The following is a 16,162-nucleotide window of genomic DNA, read 5'->3' on the forward strand; positions in this document are numbered from 1 at the left end:
TCCAACAGGACCTTACAGACCATTGGTAAGGACTGTGGTGTTTAGTTTGGGTGAGATGGGCTACCACTGAGAGTTCATGAAAACTTCCAACAAATGTTTTCACAGGGCCAGTCCAGACTGCAGGGAGACAAGGTGCAGGAGACCAAGCATAGACTTCTGGGACAGTCCAGGGAGGTGGCGGTGGGGAGGATGGCCCCTAAGGCCCCAGGTCCTCACCAGGCGGGAGCTCTTTGCTCCCTTCTCTTACCCAGTGACTCTTTCTATGGATACAAAGTCTCCAGACTCCTGCTTCAAGTCTGTGGAGACCACGTGAGAACCCATCTTCTGTTAGCTGCCAAAATCCCTCAGTTTCACGTGTGTGTGTCCCCTACACAGTCATCTGAATCCTTGGGAAGCTGGAGCAGACGAGGCTGAGGTCTGTGGCTTCCAGGTACACTCCCACGCTGACCAAGCACGTCACACACCACTTGCTGGGGTCGCAGGCCGTTCGGCACCTGCAAGGGACCCCGCGGAGCTGTCCTCATCCAGTCTGCAAGGGCGTCATGCTAGAACCTTCCAGAGCCCTCCTGAAACAGACATGCTCGTCAGTGCCGCCCCCTACCCTAGGGGTCAGCGCTCAGTCCCCACCTGATCATCAGAGTCTGGCTTGGATAAAGTCTGTGGAAGAACAAAGATGTCACGAGAACAACAAAAAACAAGAAACAGAGGGAAAACAACGTTTTCCCGATCTAGGGACGGGCTACAGTCGGTGCCGCAAGGACACTGACTACATAACTGGATACAGAGTTGCTTTTAAAAGCGGTAAGAGTGGGACGTTACCTTCGGATAAAGTGGCAGAAACTTTCCAGGGCTACTCAGTCCACCCCGATCTTCACCTCGCTTGCAGGCTCTTGCCGCCTACCACCCCGTGTCCCGACCATTACAGGGACCCCCTGGCTTCCAAGCTGCCAGTCCCTTCTCCCTCCACCCTTCCTCCACACTGTCACCTGGGAGATCTTTCTAAGAAGCAAACACATGATGACACAGGACAGCAGCTAAGCATCCTGACTGGCACAAGAGCAGAGAGGGCCTCTGCCCGCCCCACTTCCCGCCACTGCCCCCAAGCACCAGCCAGACGGAGTCACTCACAGGGGCAGAGCAGCTCATGCGGCTTCAGGCTCCTGGTCTTTTCACATCCTGTGCCCTGCCTGGACCGCTCGTCTCGCCTTGCTCACCTGGTCACCGCTCCTTGTCCTCCACAAGTGTCACCTGCTCTGGAAGACCTCCCAGGCTCCCTCCCTCTCCTCAGGATGGAGCTGCCCACGTGCCTTGCACACACCTCCAGTCCAGCCCCCTCTCCCAGGAATGGCTACTATTCACCAGCAAACCTGCCACCCCACCCCCCGACAGAGACCACCACCTCGAGAACCAAGACGGGGGCTGGTTCCCGTGGAGTCTCCAGGGCCTGGCACAGAGCTCGGCACAACGCGGGCGCCCACTCACTGCCTGCTGAATGGAAGCTCCAGGCTGCTACTCACAGGGAAGGCTAAGCTGTCACTTCTCCATTCCCGTAACCCTTGCTTCCCTCACTGCCCAGGAAATGGCTCTTCGGCCAGGCCTCAGAGCTCCTGATTGGATTCTCTACCTAAAAACCAGTTATGGGATCATTCAGTAGCCCCACGTCTACCCCCAGAACCCACTGGACTTGCCCCCTGCTTGCTAACGACAGCCCGGTCCGCTGACATCCCTGACATGACAGACGCCTTCCTGTGGGAGCGGCTCGGAGCACCCCGCGTCCCAGCAGGCAGCCCCCGAAGGCGCAAACGTGAGGCACCTGGCTGCCCGACAAGCCCCGGGTGTCGGGCTGCACACTGAGCCCTCCTCCCCGGCCGCCCTTCCCCACGGAAACCGCGCACAACACGTGTATTTTAAATTCTGGTTATGCTACCAGACTTTTTTAAAGAGCAGAACATTACTCTCTCTGCCAGCGCTGGGAGTTTTATTGCAAGAACTTACGGCGAGGCAATGAGGGCCAAGTTTATTATTTTTTCTGGATCAGATTCAACAACCTTGTCCAAAAGAGCAAGAAAAAAGCAAAAGAGGCAACCAGCCCTTTTGTTTCCACACCTGCGTTTAAGCTTTAACTCTTAACGTCCTAAGCAGATCCACGGAAGCCTACAGGCTGAGCTCCCAGCCTCAGCGGAGGGCGCGCATCCCGGCTAGTGGGCGCAGACATCATCTTCCTGGAACCGAGGCTCTTCGTCTTAGCACTTACCTCAGCACGTCAGCTGACTCGCAGCCTCCCTCGGGCCTCCCCCAGGTCGGTGCGGTCGCCAGTGAGGAGGGGGAGAGAATCTTTGCTGAGGACAGCGCCATATCGCGAGGCCTCGCCTAGTCCTCCCCCTCCTCCCGCCTCACCCATGCCCCGGATGCGCGGTCCTGATGCAAACGCAGGCCGCACTGAAGGGCAGGGGCGGCAGTCAGGTTCCCTCTGAAGACGCCCCTCACCTCCGTCACGTCTGCTCACATGTCACCTTCTCAGCAGGGCCCACTTAAGATTACAGTCCAAATGCCCTGTGGCCCCCACACTGCACTCTGATTCCCTCCCACCGGCTTCACACGTCCCCACTTCTAGGGCAGAGCCGAGTCACCTGCTAAACCCACAGACACTTTGCTCACTCCCTGTGCTTCCAGCCCACCTCCTCCCACTCAACGGCTCCTTCAGAGGCTGGGGTCCTGGCCTGCTTTGTTCATGGGCTTATCTCGAACAGTGCTGGGCATAGAAAAGACATTCAATAAACATTTGTTTAATGAATGAATGAGTCCTGAGGGCCAATTAACTGGCAGTGCCTCCCTAAGGTTCTGTGCTGGGAAGAACTCACTGGCCATATCCAGGAGCGGTGGCGAAAGGGCAGTGGTGTCATGGTCAGTCATGTGCCAGCTGGGGGCTGGGGGCAGGCTCCGCTCACTCCACGGCTGCCCAGCGCAGCCGCCACTGGCCTCTGAGCGCCCGACATGAAGCCTGTTGCGCTGATCCGCGCCGTAACGTAAAACACACACCAGGCCATGGAGACGTAGGAGAACCACTGCTTCCCAGAGTGTGGTCCTCGGAGCAGCGCATCACGGACCAAAGCAGGTTAGAGTGCACATTCCAGGGGGGTGGGAGGGCACTATAATCTTCCTCCTACCACCCCGCGATCCCAACACGCACTTGAGGGTCGCTGCTCGAGGCCATTGATAGAAACATTACGTCAGCTGCCATCTTGCAGAAATCTTTGCGAAGCGTGAATAGGACTGCCTGGAGAACACGCAAGAGTTTTCTCCCCTGCACTGACTACAAAAAGGCCAAGAGGGTGCGAGTAAAGCCAAGTCACGTTTGGAGTCACCCTCTCGCACATCTAAAAAGACAGAGACGGGCCTTGTGAAGTGAGAGGAGTCACAGCTCCCCAGCGATAAAGGAGAGAAAATCCTGCTGAGACCTCGGAGGAAAACCTGTTCCAGGAATCTCTCCCTCTCCCCGTCCCTCTCTCCCTCCCACACACACACGCACACGCACGCACACACGCACGTGCCAAATAGCTGGGCCGCGGTCCATTTGGAGCTCGAGTTATCGCTTGGGTGAGTGCCTGCTATTCAGGCCACAGCTCCGTGCGGCACTCTAGCTCGCACACCCACCCCACACACTGACGTGGCCAGCCCTGGGGAAAGCTCAGCACCTGCACAGTCAGGGCCAGCTCCTCTCCCTCCCTGTGCTGCCCAGCACCCAGCCTGTGCCCTTCCGTTCCCCTTTCCTGACTCCTGCACCAACGTATCTCTTTCTGGAGATGCCTTCTTAGGAGAACAGAAAGAGCAAAACAAGGAAAGCAAACAGAGCAAAGAAGAACACACGGGCATTTCAGAAGCACCTACCATGCCAAAAGCCTGCTAGTTCAGTTCTAGGGGGAGGGAAGGCTTGTGGTGAGCAGAACACACATTTCTCCAGGGTTTCGGTTTATGAGTAGGATCTGTGCAGATTGACACGGTGCCCACACAGAAAGGTATTAAGAAGATGATGCTTTGATGTACTTTGTGTACCGAATCCAGCAAAAACAAACTTACATCAAGTGCTGGAACAGTATTGAAATGTTTACCTCCCAAACGTGGATGGAGCCCCACATTCTGAAAGAGGAAGGTTACACGCCTCCCTACCAGCTCCTGGGAGGGCTCTGCTCGCCTGCTTCCTCTAAAGTCACGTGCCGTGATCTGAAACATGCTTTCTATTAGCCATATGTCATGACTCAATGTTCTTTTTTTAAAGTTCATTTTGAAGAAATAATAACGTCCATGCCCATGAACCTACAGCCATAATTTGCAAAGCTGCATATTCATGAGCCATGTGATTATGGTCTCTGCCAACAGTGCACTCAAGAAACACAAATCCACGCAACCATTTAGCAATTCTGGGATGCTTTAATTTTGTATCCACCACCAGATTACTTTCTTCCAACAAAATGACTTAAAACATATTCAACAGTTTTTCTCAAAACATTTATGATGTCATCCTCTGCTTTTAATTTTTATTTCTGTTGAAGTATAAAGAACCGAAGGATTCAAAGTGCCCGACATGTCTGCACACGTCCAGGAGGAAGTCCTGGGACGCCACCCTCCAGACAGAAGCGTGCACAGACCTGAATGTGCGCCAGTGCAAAGCAAGTCTCTCGTCTCCCGTGGAAGCACTAACAAAACCACAGTGTCCATGGATGTGCGCACACGCAGAGAGAAGCAAAACAACTCAGCGCATCTGAAGGACAGACTCAGCCCCCCAGGTGACCACATGAATGACACGTAAGCTGCTTCATAACACAGAGCTTTCCAGAGTGGAGCCCCAGGCCACTCAGGGATCCTCAGTGACCTTACAAAACTGTCTCTGGAGACTCTTAAATTTACCCTCTCTCATCTTTCAATGCAGCATGATGTTAGGAAGCGCCTGACCCCAAAGTTAAACTGTATTTATCATCTAAAGGATGTTTTTCAGGAAAAAACAAAACATTGGCATCATTACCAGTGCTTGCCACGACCCTCAGTCTGCTCTGGCCTTCCAGACGCGCTTCTGCAAGATCCTTCCCTAGGAAAGGTTCTTTCTTCTACTTTTCTTTTAAGTTACATCCAATCTGCCAACCCAGGTTCAAGGGCACAAACTGAATTGTACAAACACTTGCCTCCAAATAGGTACCTTGAATTCTCTTCACAGAGCTCCTCTTTGTCAAGACTGACAGTCTAAGTTCCATTTTACGGACAAGGAAAGTGAGGCTCAAAGAAGTTAAGGAATCTGCCGGAGGCACAGAGTTGGTAGAAAGCAGGGTTGACAGCAGAAACCAAATACTTCGTTTCTCACTTTTAGCTCTTTTTACTCCACCTCCACGGAGCAGTGGCCACTAAACTCAAGACATAAGCAGAGTGGGGTAGACAGGAGCCCGGGGCCCTGGCCTGATGACAGCACACGGGGAGAGAAAGTCACAAAGGCGCTCACTGATCGCCCAGGACACATTTCAGAGATTCAGACTCCTCACGTCTGACACTGAAGAAACGGGGGCTCTGACAGGTTACGTAAGACCCCAGATTACGTAATTTTAGCAAGGGAGGAGTGCGCATGCACGCTGCGTCTGCCGGACTCCAAAGACGATGCAGAACAAACCCAGGCCTTCACAAGCGTGACACGGGGAAGCAGGAGGCGGAGCAGGGGGCCTCCTGCACAGTCTCCCCTTCCCCAGCTGGGGGAAGGCAGGAGGGAGGGGATGGAAGGGGCAGACAGGAAACGGGAATGACTTACGGAAGCAAACTGACTGCCTGGCTGGAGGAAGAGAGATCAGTTACTGTAAACAACAACAGCACAACGACAAAACGGCCTCGGGATCTGAAGATGCCTGAACAGAGACCACAGCAGACACAGCACGACAAGACATCAGACAAGAACATCAAGACGTAAGTGCTTCTGTGATGTTCAGTTTTACACGCCAGTGGCTTGGCTGTCGCCGCCAGTTACTCAATCACTAACCGAGATGATGCTGGGAAGGTATTTTGCAGATGTAATTACAGTCCATAATCAGGTGGCTCCAAGTAAGGGAGATTATCTCAGGTAGTCTGTGTGGGCCCGACTCAGTCAGCTGAAAGGCCTTCAGAGCAGCGCTGAGGCCTCCAGGAGGAAGGAATCCCCTGTGGACAGAAGCTTCACTCATGCTGGGGGTCCCTGCTGCCCTTCCTGACTGCCCCCCAGATTTCTGACCTGCCTTGCCTCTCCCCACAGTGGTGGAGGCCAAGTTCTTGCAGGAAGTCTCTCCATGTATACCCCTCCTGATTCCCTTTCTCTGGGTGACCCCTGACTGATACAGTGTCTGCAAATGGCTGATGCAAGCCCCGAGGGAAATGGAACCGCATATTCTGGCCCAGAAACCACGGACCTAAGAACACTGGGGGAAGAAGGTTCTAAAGGACATTTCCTTGAGGGGGAGGATGGGGGTGGGGCCTCTAACCCAAAACAACTGGTTGGAGCCCTCTTGAACTTCCTAAGCTTAGCTTTTAATCAAAGGCAGGCCATGCACCTGTGCCCACGCCCGTTCTCCAGTCCACATTTCACAGTCTCTGAAGAAGACACAGGGGGTCTCCTAAGCCAAAGCCAAGGAGGTTGAACTGAACACATTTACCGTCAATGAAGAAATGAGTCCCAGAGGGCTAAGGGCAGATGCAGACACTAAGCAGGGCATCCTGGGGACGCTGATCCAGAGACAGGCCAAGCAGAGGAGCCCAGGGGGACAAAGTTGCTGGGAAAGGGGTCAAGAAGCACCTTTTAGGTCCTTATCCAAATGACACTGTCCCTCAGGAGGACCACCCAGGCACCTTCCTTGCACTACCTGTGACTGAGGGATACTGGCTGGGGCTCCAAGCAAAGGGGGGAAGTCAGGGGAGAGGAGGCTCGAAACGCCTTGGCGGGTGGTTCATCGCTTTGAGGACGCTTTGCTACTTTTGAGGCGGCAGCCGTGGTGGCTGCCTTCCTGGAAAAGCACCTGCCGGCACTATTTCAGAAGCTTCACAGTGTGTCCAGGAACACTGTTGTTCCATAGAGTCAGGTGCAGTCAGGACCACCTCCTGCATCTACATCTTGGGGGAAATCATTCAGCCTGAGAATTTTCCTCTGCACAAGCAGAACCCTGGGCCAGATGACAGCAGACAATTCAAATCTAACATCCCAGCTACACCTACTGCTCCCGTTCAAGGTGTAACTGCGTTCACTCTCAGGATCAAAGTCTGTGACACAAAGGGGGAAGCAGGGGGAATCTAGCCCAAACTACTAATCCTCATCATTTAAAAAAGATGTATTCTTCTTATTACTACCAACATTTATTATTATTAAATTGAGCATTTACTTTGTGCCAGGCACCATTCTATGCAATCTGCACAGGCTACAGCAACCGCTTACTGTGTGACCACTCACAGGTTAACCTAATCTCTCACTGTGTCAGTTTCCTCATCTTAAAATGAGGATGAGAGTGCCTACTTCATAGGCTTGCTATGAAGATTAAATAAGATAATACATGTAAAGTGCTTTTAGGAGAGTGCCCAGCACACGGCACATGCTGTAAGCACACAAACACAGGTCTTCACAAAAGGCCACGAGCCCTTCCTCACTGTGGCAGGACCACAGCCCTCTGTGCAAACTGCTAGCAAAGGGTATGTGATTTTCAGGGCTGGAGCAGCGTTAGCTCCAAACAGCAGCTCTGCACATCACCAAGCAGCCTGGATCCCCCAGAAACTACAGGTTCTCTGTAACAAAGACGGAAGGGCTGGTGATGAAACGGGCAGTGACTACTGCGGGCGTTTGCCAGAGACAGCAGACAAGTAAGGCCCTGACATCCAGGGACGCCCTGCATCTGAGCCTCACCGCCGTGCTGCTCAGTACCCAAACAGGCCCAGGAGGAGGGAAGCAGACCAGTGATTCTGTGGCCCAGGAGTATTAAAAACCTAAGTTTACAACGAAGACTCCACTCCACCTGGGGCTAGGAAGTTAGGATCAAGGGCAGAGCATATTTTTTTAATTTATTTATTTTCCAGGGGGAGGTAATTAGGTTTACTTATTTATTTTTTTGATGGAGGTACTGGGAACTGAACCCAGGACCTCGTGCATGCTGGGCATGCGCTCTACCGCCGAGCTATATCCTCCCCTGCCAAAAACACACCTTTTTTTTTTTTTTTTTAAGTTGAAGTACAGTCAATTACAACGTGTGAATCTCTGGTGTACAGCACAATGACCCAGTCATGCATATACATACACATACTCGTTTTCATTTTTTTTTCCATTAAAGGCAAAAACACATCTTGAGATACAAATTCTACCCTGGACAAAAAAATAAGAAAGATAAAGGGGCTCCTTCCTCCCCTGTAGAAATCCACTCCCAAGCTGGGGAGTTAGGTGATGGAGATGTGAAACACCAGAACTGGGTTGCCTCAAATAAACCCAGCGACTCTGCCTAGAAGGAGGCAGGCCATCCTCCGGTCCCTTTCAGAGACAGGGAGCGTCAGCCACCTGAGGGAGCGCTCACCAAGGACCCGACTGCCTGTGGTTTACAAGAAGACCATAAACTTCCAATGAGCTTTCAGTCAGCCTCACTAGAATTTCCTGGGAGGCAGATTTCCCCCAACCCATGATGTGAAAAAAAAAAAAGTTCTGCAATCTCCCTTAACAAAACACTTGCTTTGTCTACCAAACAGCTCTCTGGAGGCTGCCCACCACATGAACCAAGGGCACCAGAGATGTAACATTTGATATAACTGCCCAACACTTAGGAAGGGCAGATTTATCAGATTACCAGATCAGCCTTAAACAGTAAAGCCTTAAAGGATGGCATGGGATTCCACACAAAGAAACACCCGCCCGCCCCATCAGCGGAATTGAGTTTACTTAACCTCGGTCTGCTGAGTGAAAGCAAAGCCTTCGTAGAGCTGGGGCCCAGGCCTGCGCACAGACATGACGTGGCAAGCCCAGCAGAGGCAGGGAAGTCTGTGCTTGCATGAAGCTCCGGGACAGGATGTCTTGATCAGGAAGCACACACCCAGGCAAAGCTTGGAAGGCCGAGGGGCCGCCCGCCGGTACCGTCCACCAGCCCTACTGCAGCGAGCTAGGGCAGATCCAAGGGAGTCTTTCAAAACCTCTCTCTGGACCAGGATTGCCAGCTGAAACTGGACTCTTCCCAATGCTCTAATCACCATGGTGACATTTGGGAAGGGCCCTCTCACCATAGAAGGGCCAGAGCTCTTTCCTAGGAAATACGGTAGTTGACTGACCCTAGTTCATGAGAGGATCAAGCCCCTTATAATTAAGGCTTTTATGGACAAGCCGCAAAACCAAGAGATAAGCAGCCTCTGGAACAAAAATGCCTGGTACACAACCACTTGGAATATCCCACAGGACCCAGTGATTCATTCCACAAGAGACATTTTAAAAAAAGAAAAAGGAAGAACCAATCTTGAAACATTTAGTTGTTTAATCTGCCTTGAAGAGAGAATTTATTTGGGGAGAGACCTCCCTGGAAACTCCAAAATGGCACATCCAGACTCCTGGTATATAGGGGTGATGCTGTGGTTGAGCAGGAAGCTGGGCCGGGGTCCACAGCCTCGCCCCCTCGCTCAGCCTCACGGGGGAGCCGCCTTCGTGGCACTCGGGGTAAGAGGCTTCTCATTTTCTCTTATTTTCAGGATCAAACAATGGTACGAGTCCCACCGAATGGCAATTCCCCACCTCAGCCATCTCTCTCGCATCATGGGAAGCTCCCTGAGGGCAGGCAGTCCCCTCCATTTCTACTGAGCATAGCTCCAACATCCTGCAGGCACTGCAAACCGGGTGTTGGGTGAACGAACTCCTAGAGACGTAACTCATCATACCACATATGCTAATGTCCTGTTTTTCCAAATGTGGTGAGGACTGCCAAACGAGGGAAAGGAGGAAATTCAAAAAGAAAAAAAAAAATCGTCTCCAGGTTTTAAATGCAGCACAGTAGAGAATACAGAACGTTTTAAAAGCAGACCTGAACGTCTGAGTCCCTCAGAGGGCGTTCCGGACGCCCAGCACTCAGGTACACGTCACTTGCACTCAGGGAAGGAACTTCTGGACATGTGCTGTGGGACAGTCTGCGCATGTCCCTTCCTGGAGCAGCGCTGAGCGTACATCTGGGGCCGTTTAACCACTGATTGGAAATTTCGCCTTCTGATTTCCAGTTAAATACTGGGCACAGGAAAACAAACAGCACTTGTTTTTCACTGAGCCTTGTCAGTCATCCAAACTGCAGTGCAGACCAGAGAACTGCCTGTGGTTTGGTGGCAGAGGCCCAAAATATTTGGGCTTTTTTCCCCCCAAGTTTAGGTAAAAGGAATAAACCGATTTTGGCGACCTCAGCCACTTCACCCACCCACCCCCCTCAGAAACACAAAACTAGCTTTTAAATATTAAGCGTGTTCCTGGTATTAATTTACATTTTTCATTAGGATTAAATTTTTATTTGTTTTTAATCCAAAGCCAATAGCATAGTTTGGTTTCTCTCATATATTTCAACTACCCTGCCCTGATCCTTACTTGGACTTGCTGAAGAGGCAATGTTCAGATCACTGTTTTCTGTTTCCAATTAGACTGGGACATAACATGCAGCCGTTGTGCTCTCGGAGAGCCAAAGCTTGAGAGCTGGAGGAGCTCAGAGACCGACTGGTACCACCTCCCTGCTTTAGAGATGGGGACACTGAGGCCCGAGTGGTTAAGTGATTTTGTCCAGCGACTGATGAGCAGCTAGTGAGTGGCAGAACCAAGACTAGAACTTAGGCCTCCTGGCACCCAGGCCAGAGAGTGAACTAGGAACAAAAATCTGAGTTACTTCTGGGGAGAACCACCAGATAAAATACAGGGCACCTAGTTCAGTCTGAATTTCAGATGAGCAATGAATAACTCTTCAGTATGAATATGCCCCAAACACTGGAAACGCCACCTCGGAGACCAGTACTCCCTAGGCTCCCCTCCTCCACTCAAACGCACACACACATGCCTGCATTTCTTTTCCTGATTTTACCGACAAATGGCGGGGAAAAATAAATCACAGCACAGTAACCCCAAGAGTAAATGAGGCTGGAGGAAGCTGCCGCTCATTTCTTGAGACTTCCTACTCCTAAGGCATCGTCCTCCCTCACGAGCGCACAAAGCAACAAGCTGACATGAAAAGGCTTGAGGCTTCTCGTTATGCGAAGCCCGTCGTCAGGGTTTCATCTTGAGACTTTCTGCCTGTCCCATGCCCCTAAGTCTGCAGACCCTGCAGGAGAGAGTGCTTAGGTTTGTGACATAAATAAAGCAAGATTTTTTTAAAAATCATAGAATAAAGTAAAAATGATTTCAAAGTTTAGTTCATTGAATTTATATTATCATTTCTGAAAAGAATGCTGCAGCAACTTTTTTCCTAACAGCTTTATTGAGATTAACTCACCCTTATGCAAGTTATATTATATAAATTACACAATTATAACTATGACATTACAATTCCCCCTTACTATCTACTTTTCTGAGATATCATAACACTCGCCCTTTTGAACTGTACCATTCAGTGTTTCCAGTATGTTCACAATTGTGGTAACCTCACTACTGTCTAACTCCAGAGCATTGTTCTTATCCCCCAAGGACACCCCGCCCTCATCCTCCCAACTACTGATCTACTTTCTGTCTCTCTGGATTTGCCTTTTTCGGAAATTCCAAACGAATGGAATCACACACTACGTGGTCTTTTGTGTCTGGCTTCTTTTATTTACATGTTTTCAAGGTTCATTCACGTTGTGGTATGAATCAGTCCTTCATTCCTTTTAATGGCCAAGTAATACTCCATTATGTGGACATACCACTCTTTTTTAATCCATTCATCAGTTAATGGACATTTGTGCTGTTTGCATTTTTTAATTATTATGAATAATGCTATTATGAACATTTGTGGACAAGTATTTCTGTGGACATATGTTTTGCCCAATTGTCTTCCAAAGCACCATCTTGCCTTCCACACCAGTGATGTACAGGGTTCTAATTCACCTACACCCTCAACACCATTTGTTATTATCTGCCTTTTTCACTATAGCCACTCAAGTGCATGTGAAGTGGCATCTCACTGCAGTTTTAAACTCGCATTTTCCCAATGACTAATGACATTGAGCATCTTTTCATGTGTTTATTGGCCATTTTACTTTTTTCCCTTTGGAGAAATGTCTATTCAAATTGTAGCATGTTTTTAAAGACAATCTAGTGTTGTGGCCCTTCCTAATCTTTTTAAGCAAACCCAGGTTAAAAGTTCAGATATCTATTGCACAGTTTAGCTACCCTACTTTCTCTCTGATGTGAAAATAATTGCATAAATAAAAATAACCTTAGATGGTCCTTCTGAGAGAGTTTTACTTGTAGTTTCAACATGACAGACTGAGAGAGTAGGGTTATTTTTATTCCTTTTGATGGCACTGAAGGACAGCTCGAACATATTCAATACTCTCTAGGCCGTCCCCACTCCCTGCCAAAGAAAACCTATAAGGCTGTGACAACTCCATCGTGTGTGTGTGTTTGAGGGAGAGAGAGACACCTACTCAAAGGCCCACCACTTGGCACTCAGCCTGAAATAATCACTCTTCATCCACTCCCATTTCCTAGGTAGCCGGAACAACCAGACACGGGAACCACACTTTTAGAAGAAACTCAATCCCACTTTCTCCCTGCCTGACACGATCCCTCTCATCAGCACTTGTGGGATCATGAGAAAGACTGAAAAGACTTAACAGAAAAAAACCAGATACCTTTTTAAAGTATTGAAATACATGTTTTTAGTCACCCTCGTGGGTGGTTGAGACATTTTGAGTAACATGAGGCCCTGCTAACCAATTATGAAAAGTTTCCTTTTTCAAACTGGGTAGCTATAATAATGCAGACATGACAACTTAGACTTAAAAGTCATTCACTCTGATAGAATAGATGCCATTACCTGAACTTTTCTTACCACCCTCCTAAAAAAAAACCAAAAAACAAAAATCTGTTAGTGTTGTAACTCTACCTAGAAAGTAAAGTCAGCTCTAAGGCAAGAATGCAAATCCTTCAGCAATGTGTGAAGGAGGAAGCAAGCACATACACATCTTAGGCTAAGTCAAGAGACCCAGGCTCTCTCCTTGGCTCCCGTAAGCCTTTGGGGTAAGTTTGGAGGAGACAGTCACGGAAATGGCTAAGCCTCAGTTTGCAAAGGCTCCATCGGCCTTTTGAAGTGTGTGGCTGAAACGCTATGTAAGATAATTTAGTTATGTTATCTCTAACCTCTAATTCTTAACTACAAAAAATGGATAAACAGAGCACTCCACTGGTCTTCCACCCAGATCCCTCTGTGGCCGTGGCGTCAAGGGCACGAGGAGACCCTGAACTCATTTCAGTTAGAGAGAGCAGGGGAAGAGCCCGCCCCTCCGCCCTCACTTCAGCACCGTCTCTGCGCCGGACAGCTGCCCAGCCCGTGAGAGAGCTTACGTCACTCGCTGTTGCCTGAGGGTCTGAGAACCTGGATGAGCACCAGATGTCCCCCCACCTCCTCAGGCCATGAAGAAATTCACAGAAGGCCACGTTCCCTAAAGCAAGCCTGCTGGACAGGTGTCCCAGAGTTTAAATCCTTGACTTCTCCCAGGGCCGCCTCCTTGTGTTGGTAATTTTATGTCCATCACTTGGTCTACAATCTCCTTACACGGGATAAACTCCAAATAGGGTTGATGTTAAATTGTTTACTAAAACTGTCTCCGGTTGTTCGTTGTCAGTACGTCTTAAACTGATGGCCAAGAAGCAGTTCTTACAGACCTTAACTAGAGAAAATAAATAATAACCAGGAGTAAGACACTTTCCCTTAAAAGTCACAGAGTGGCAATTTGAAGAAGGAATCCAGAAAGTGATCAGTACAATGACGATGTAAGTGACCCCCACTTCTCATCTGGACCTATAGCCCAGAGGAACAGGCACTCCTTTCAGTCTGGGGCCGGCCACACTAGACATTTCATAACCAGAAATGTAAATTCAACACCCTCCCCAGGTGTTCTCTGCTGTGACTAATAACAAATGGACACATAAATGGCAGGTAGCGTCTACGAAGGTCCCAGCGCCAGGACCCATACTGGACATTTTACACGTGATCTCATGTAATTAAGAAAACAAGCCCTTGTTGCTGGGACTATTATCATTCCAGTATTACAACTGAGGAGAGTCAGGCTTAGAGAAGTTAAATGCTTCGCCCAGGTTACTGCTTGGATTCAACTCAGAGCAGGCAAAGCCTTTGCTCAACGTGGTGGCCTCTGGCCTCGAAGGTACTGAGCCCCTGAAACAGCTAGCTGCTCCAGGAACTGCATCTCTGATTTTAGTGAAGGTGAATTTAAACAGCCACGCACGGCCAGTACCTACGGTATCGGACAGCACCGCTCTGCACCGCGAGGGCTGAGCGAGGACATGCCCTTATGATCACGGCCATTAGTCTTCCATCATGGACGCCATTAATTACAGCAGATGGACAACGCTTATGAGTATGAAGGGAACCAATTTAGCACAAGAGCTTGCAGAGTAAGTCCCCTCTGGGTTTGAATTTCAACTCCACCGGGAATCAGCCATGTGATCTGGGTCACTACTTAACCTCTCTAAATCTTAGGTCCTCATCTGTAAAAGCATCTGTAAAATGGGTAAACACCCGCATCGTCACAAGGTTACTGTGAGAACCAAATAAGACCAAGTACTGGAACACGTACACAACAACAATCGGAGTGTACGAGGTGCTAAATAAAGTGCTGATAACAGTGATAACAAGTAATTCTGACTTCTGGCCTTCTAAGTTTATAATAAGAGTTTCAATTCTCAGAAAAGGTTATAGTTTATTAGTAACTCCTATCTTGTAAATGTACTTTTTGAAAATTTTTCCTTTTAATGAAATACAGTCAGTTTACAATGTTGTGTCAATTTCCGGTGTACAGCACAGTGTCTCAGTCACACACACACATGCACGTGTTCCTTTTCAGATTCTTCTTCATTGCAGGTTACTACAAGATATGGAATACAGTTCCCTGTGCTACGCAAGATAAACTCGTTTAGTAAATGCACTTCTGTGTTTAAAATTTTTTTATTTTGAAATTAAATCACATTCACAAAGTTGCAAGTACGGTGCAAAGAAGCCATGTGTACTCTTTAACTAGATTCCCCCGCTTTCAGCATCTTGCCATATTTGCTTCATTATTCTGTGTGCACATTGTGCCTTTTTTCTGAACTGTTTGGCTCTTTATCTCTTAATGCTTACGCGTATCATGCTCCCTAAGAAGGCTTTTCTCTCATACAAGAAAAGCACAATGATTAAACTCAAGAAATACAACACTGACGCAATCCTTTAATCTACAGGCTCGACTTCAGTTTCGTCTGTGTCCCCATAACAGCCTGTATGGCAACGCCCCGCTCCCTGCCCGGGGTCACATGAGACTTTTGGTCTCCTTAAATCTGGGGTGGCTCCCTCCAGCCTCTGTCTTTCACAACTAACGTTCTTGAAGAGCACAGGCCAGTTATACTATAGAAGGTCACTCAGTTTGGTCTTCACCAGTGTTTCCTTGTGATTAGACTCAGGCTGTATGCACTTTTGGCTAGAATAATACGTGATTTAAGGCCATGCAAACTGCTCCTCAGACTTCCTCCACCACCGCTGGATGGCTCCTGCCTCATCACCTTTTACCACGATGGTTACAAACTGCTGATTTTCTAACTGCATCCCTCCTTCTGCACTTAGCGATCGGCATTCTTCTATGGAGAGGAGCTCCCCCGTCTCCCCTTTCTACTCATTTATTTATCTGCTTATTGGCTGCATTGACTATGGAGTCCTGTTTTATTCGGTGGGTACCTTTGAGTTTTTAAAGGGAATCTTCAAATATAACTGACAAAAAACTACAGATCCGGATTAAGAGTCATGAATTAAGCAAAATGTATTCATTATGTAAGAAGAGGACAATTAACTGAGGCCTCGTCTTGTTCTGCTGCTTGTGGGCAAGAGCGGCCGCAGCGCCTGGGGCGTGTGGCCACCGCGGAGCGCACTGCAGGGCAGGACACGGACGTGCGGCTGCCGCAGCGGACAGCGTGAGCTGTCACCACGGAGCACGC

General features: G+C 49.2%; 1 protein-coding gene across 3 annotated transcripts in view; it reads right to left on the minus strand.

Annotated features, from left to right (window-relative positions):
• The window catches only part of TGFBR3 (transforming growth factor beta receptor 3), a 183,037-nt gene that overhangs the window by 53,814 nt on the left and 113,061 nt on the right, over positions 1-16,162 (minus strand). The window lies entirely within an intron of this gene.

Source organism: Camelus bactrianus, chromosome 9 (assembly GCF_048773025.1).
Source record: "Camelus bactrianus isolate YW-2024 breed Bactrian camel chromosome 9, ASM4877302v1, whole genome shotgun sequence".
NCBI lineage: Eukaryota > Metazoa > Chordata > Mammalia > Artiodactyla > Camelidae > Camelus > Camelus bactrianus.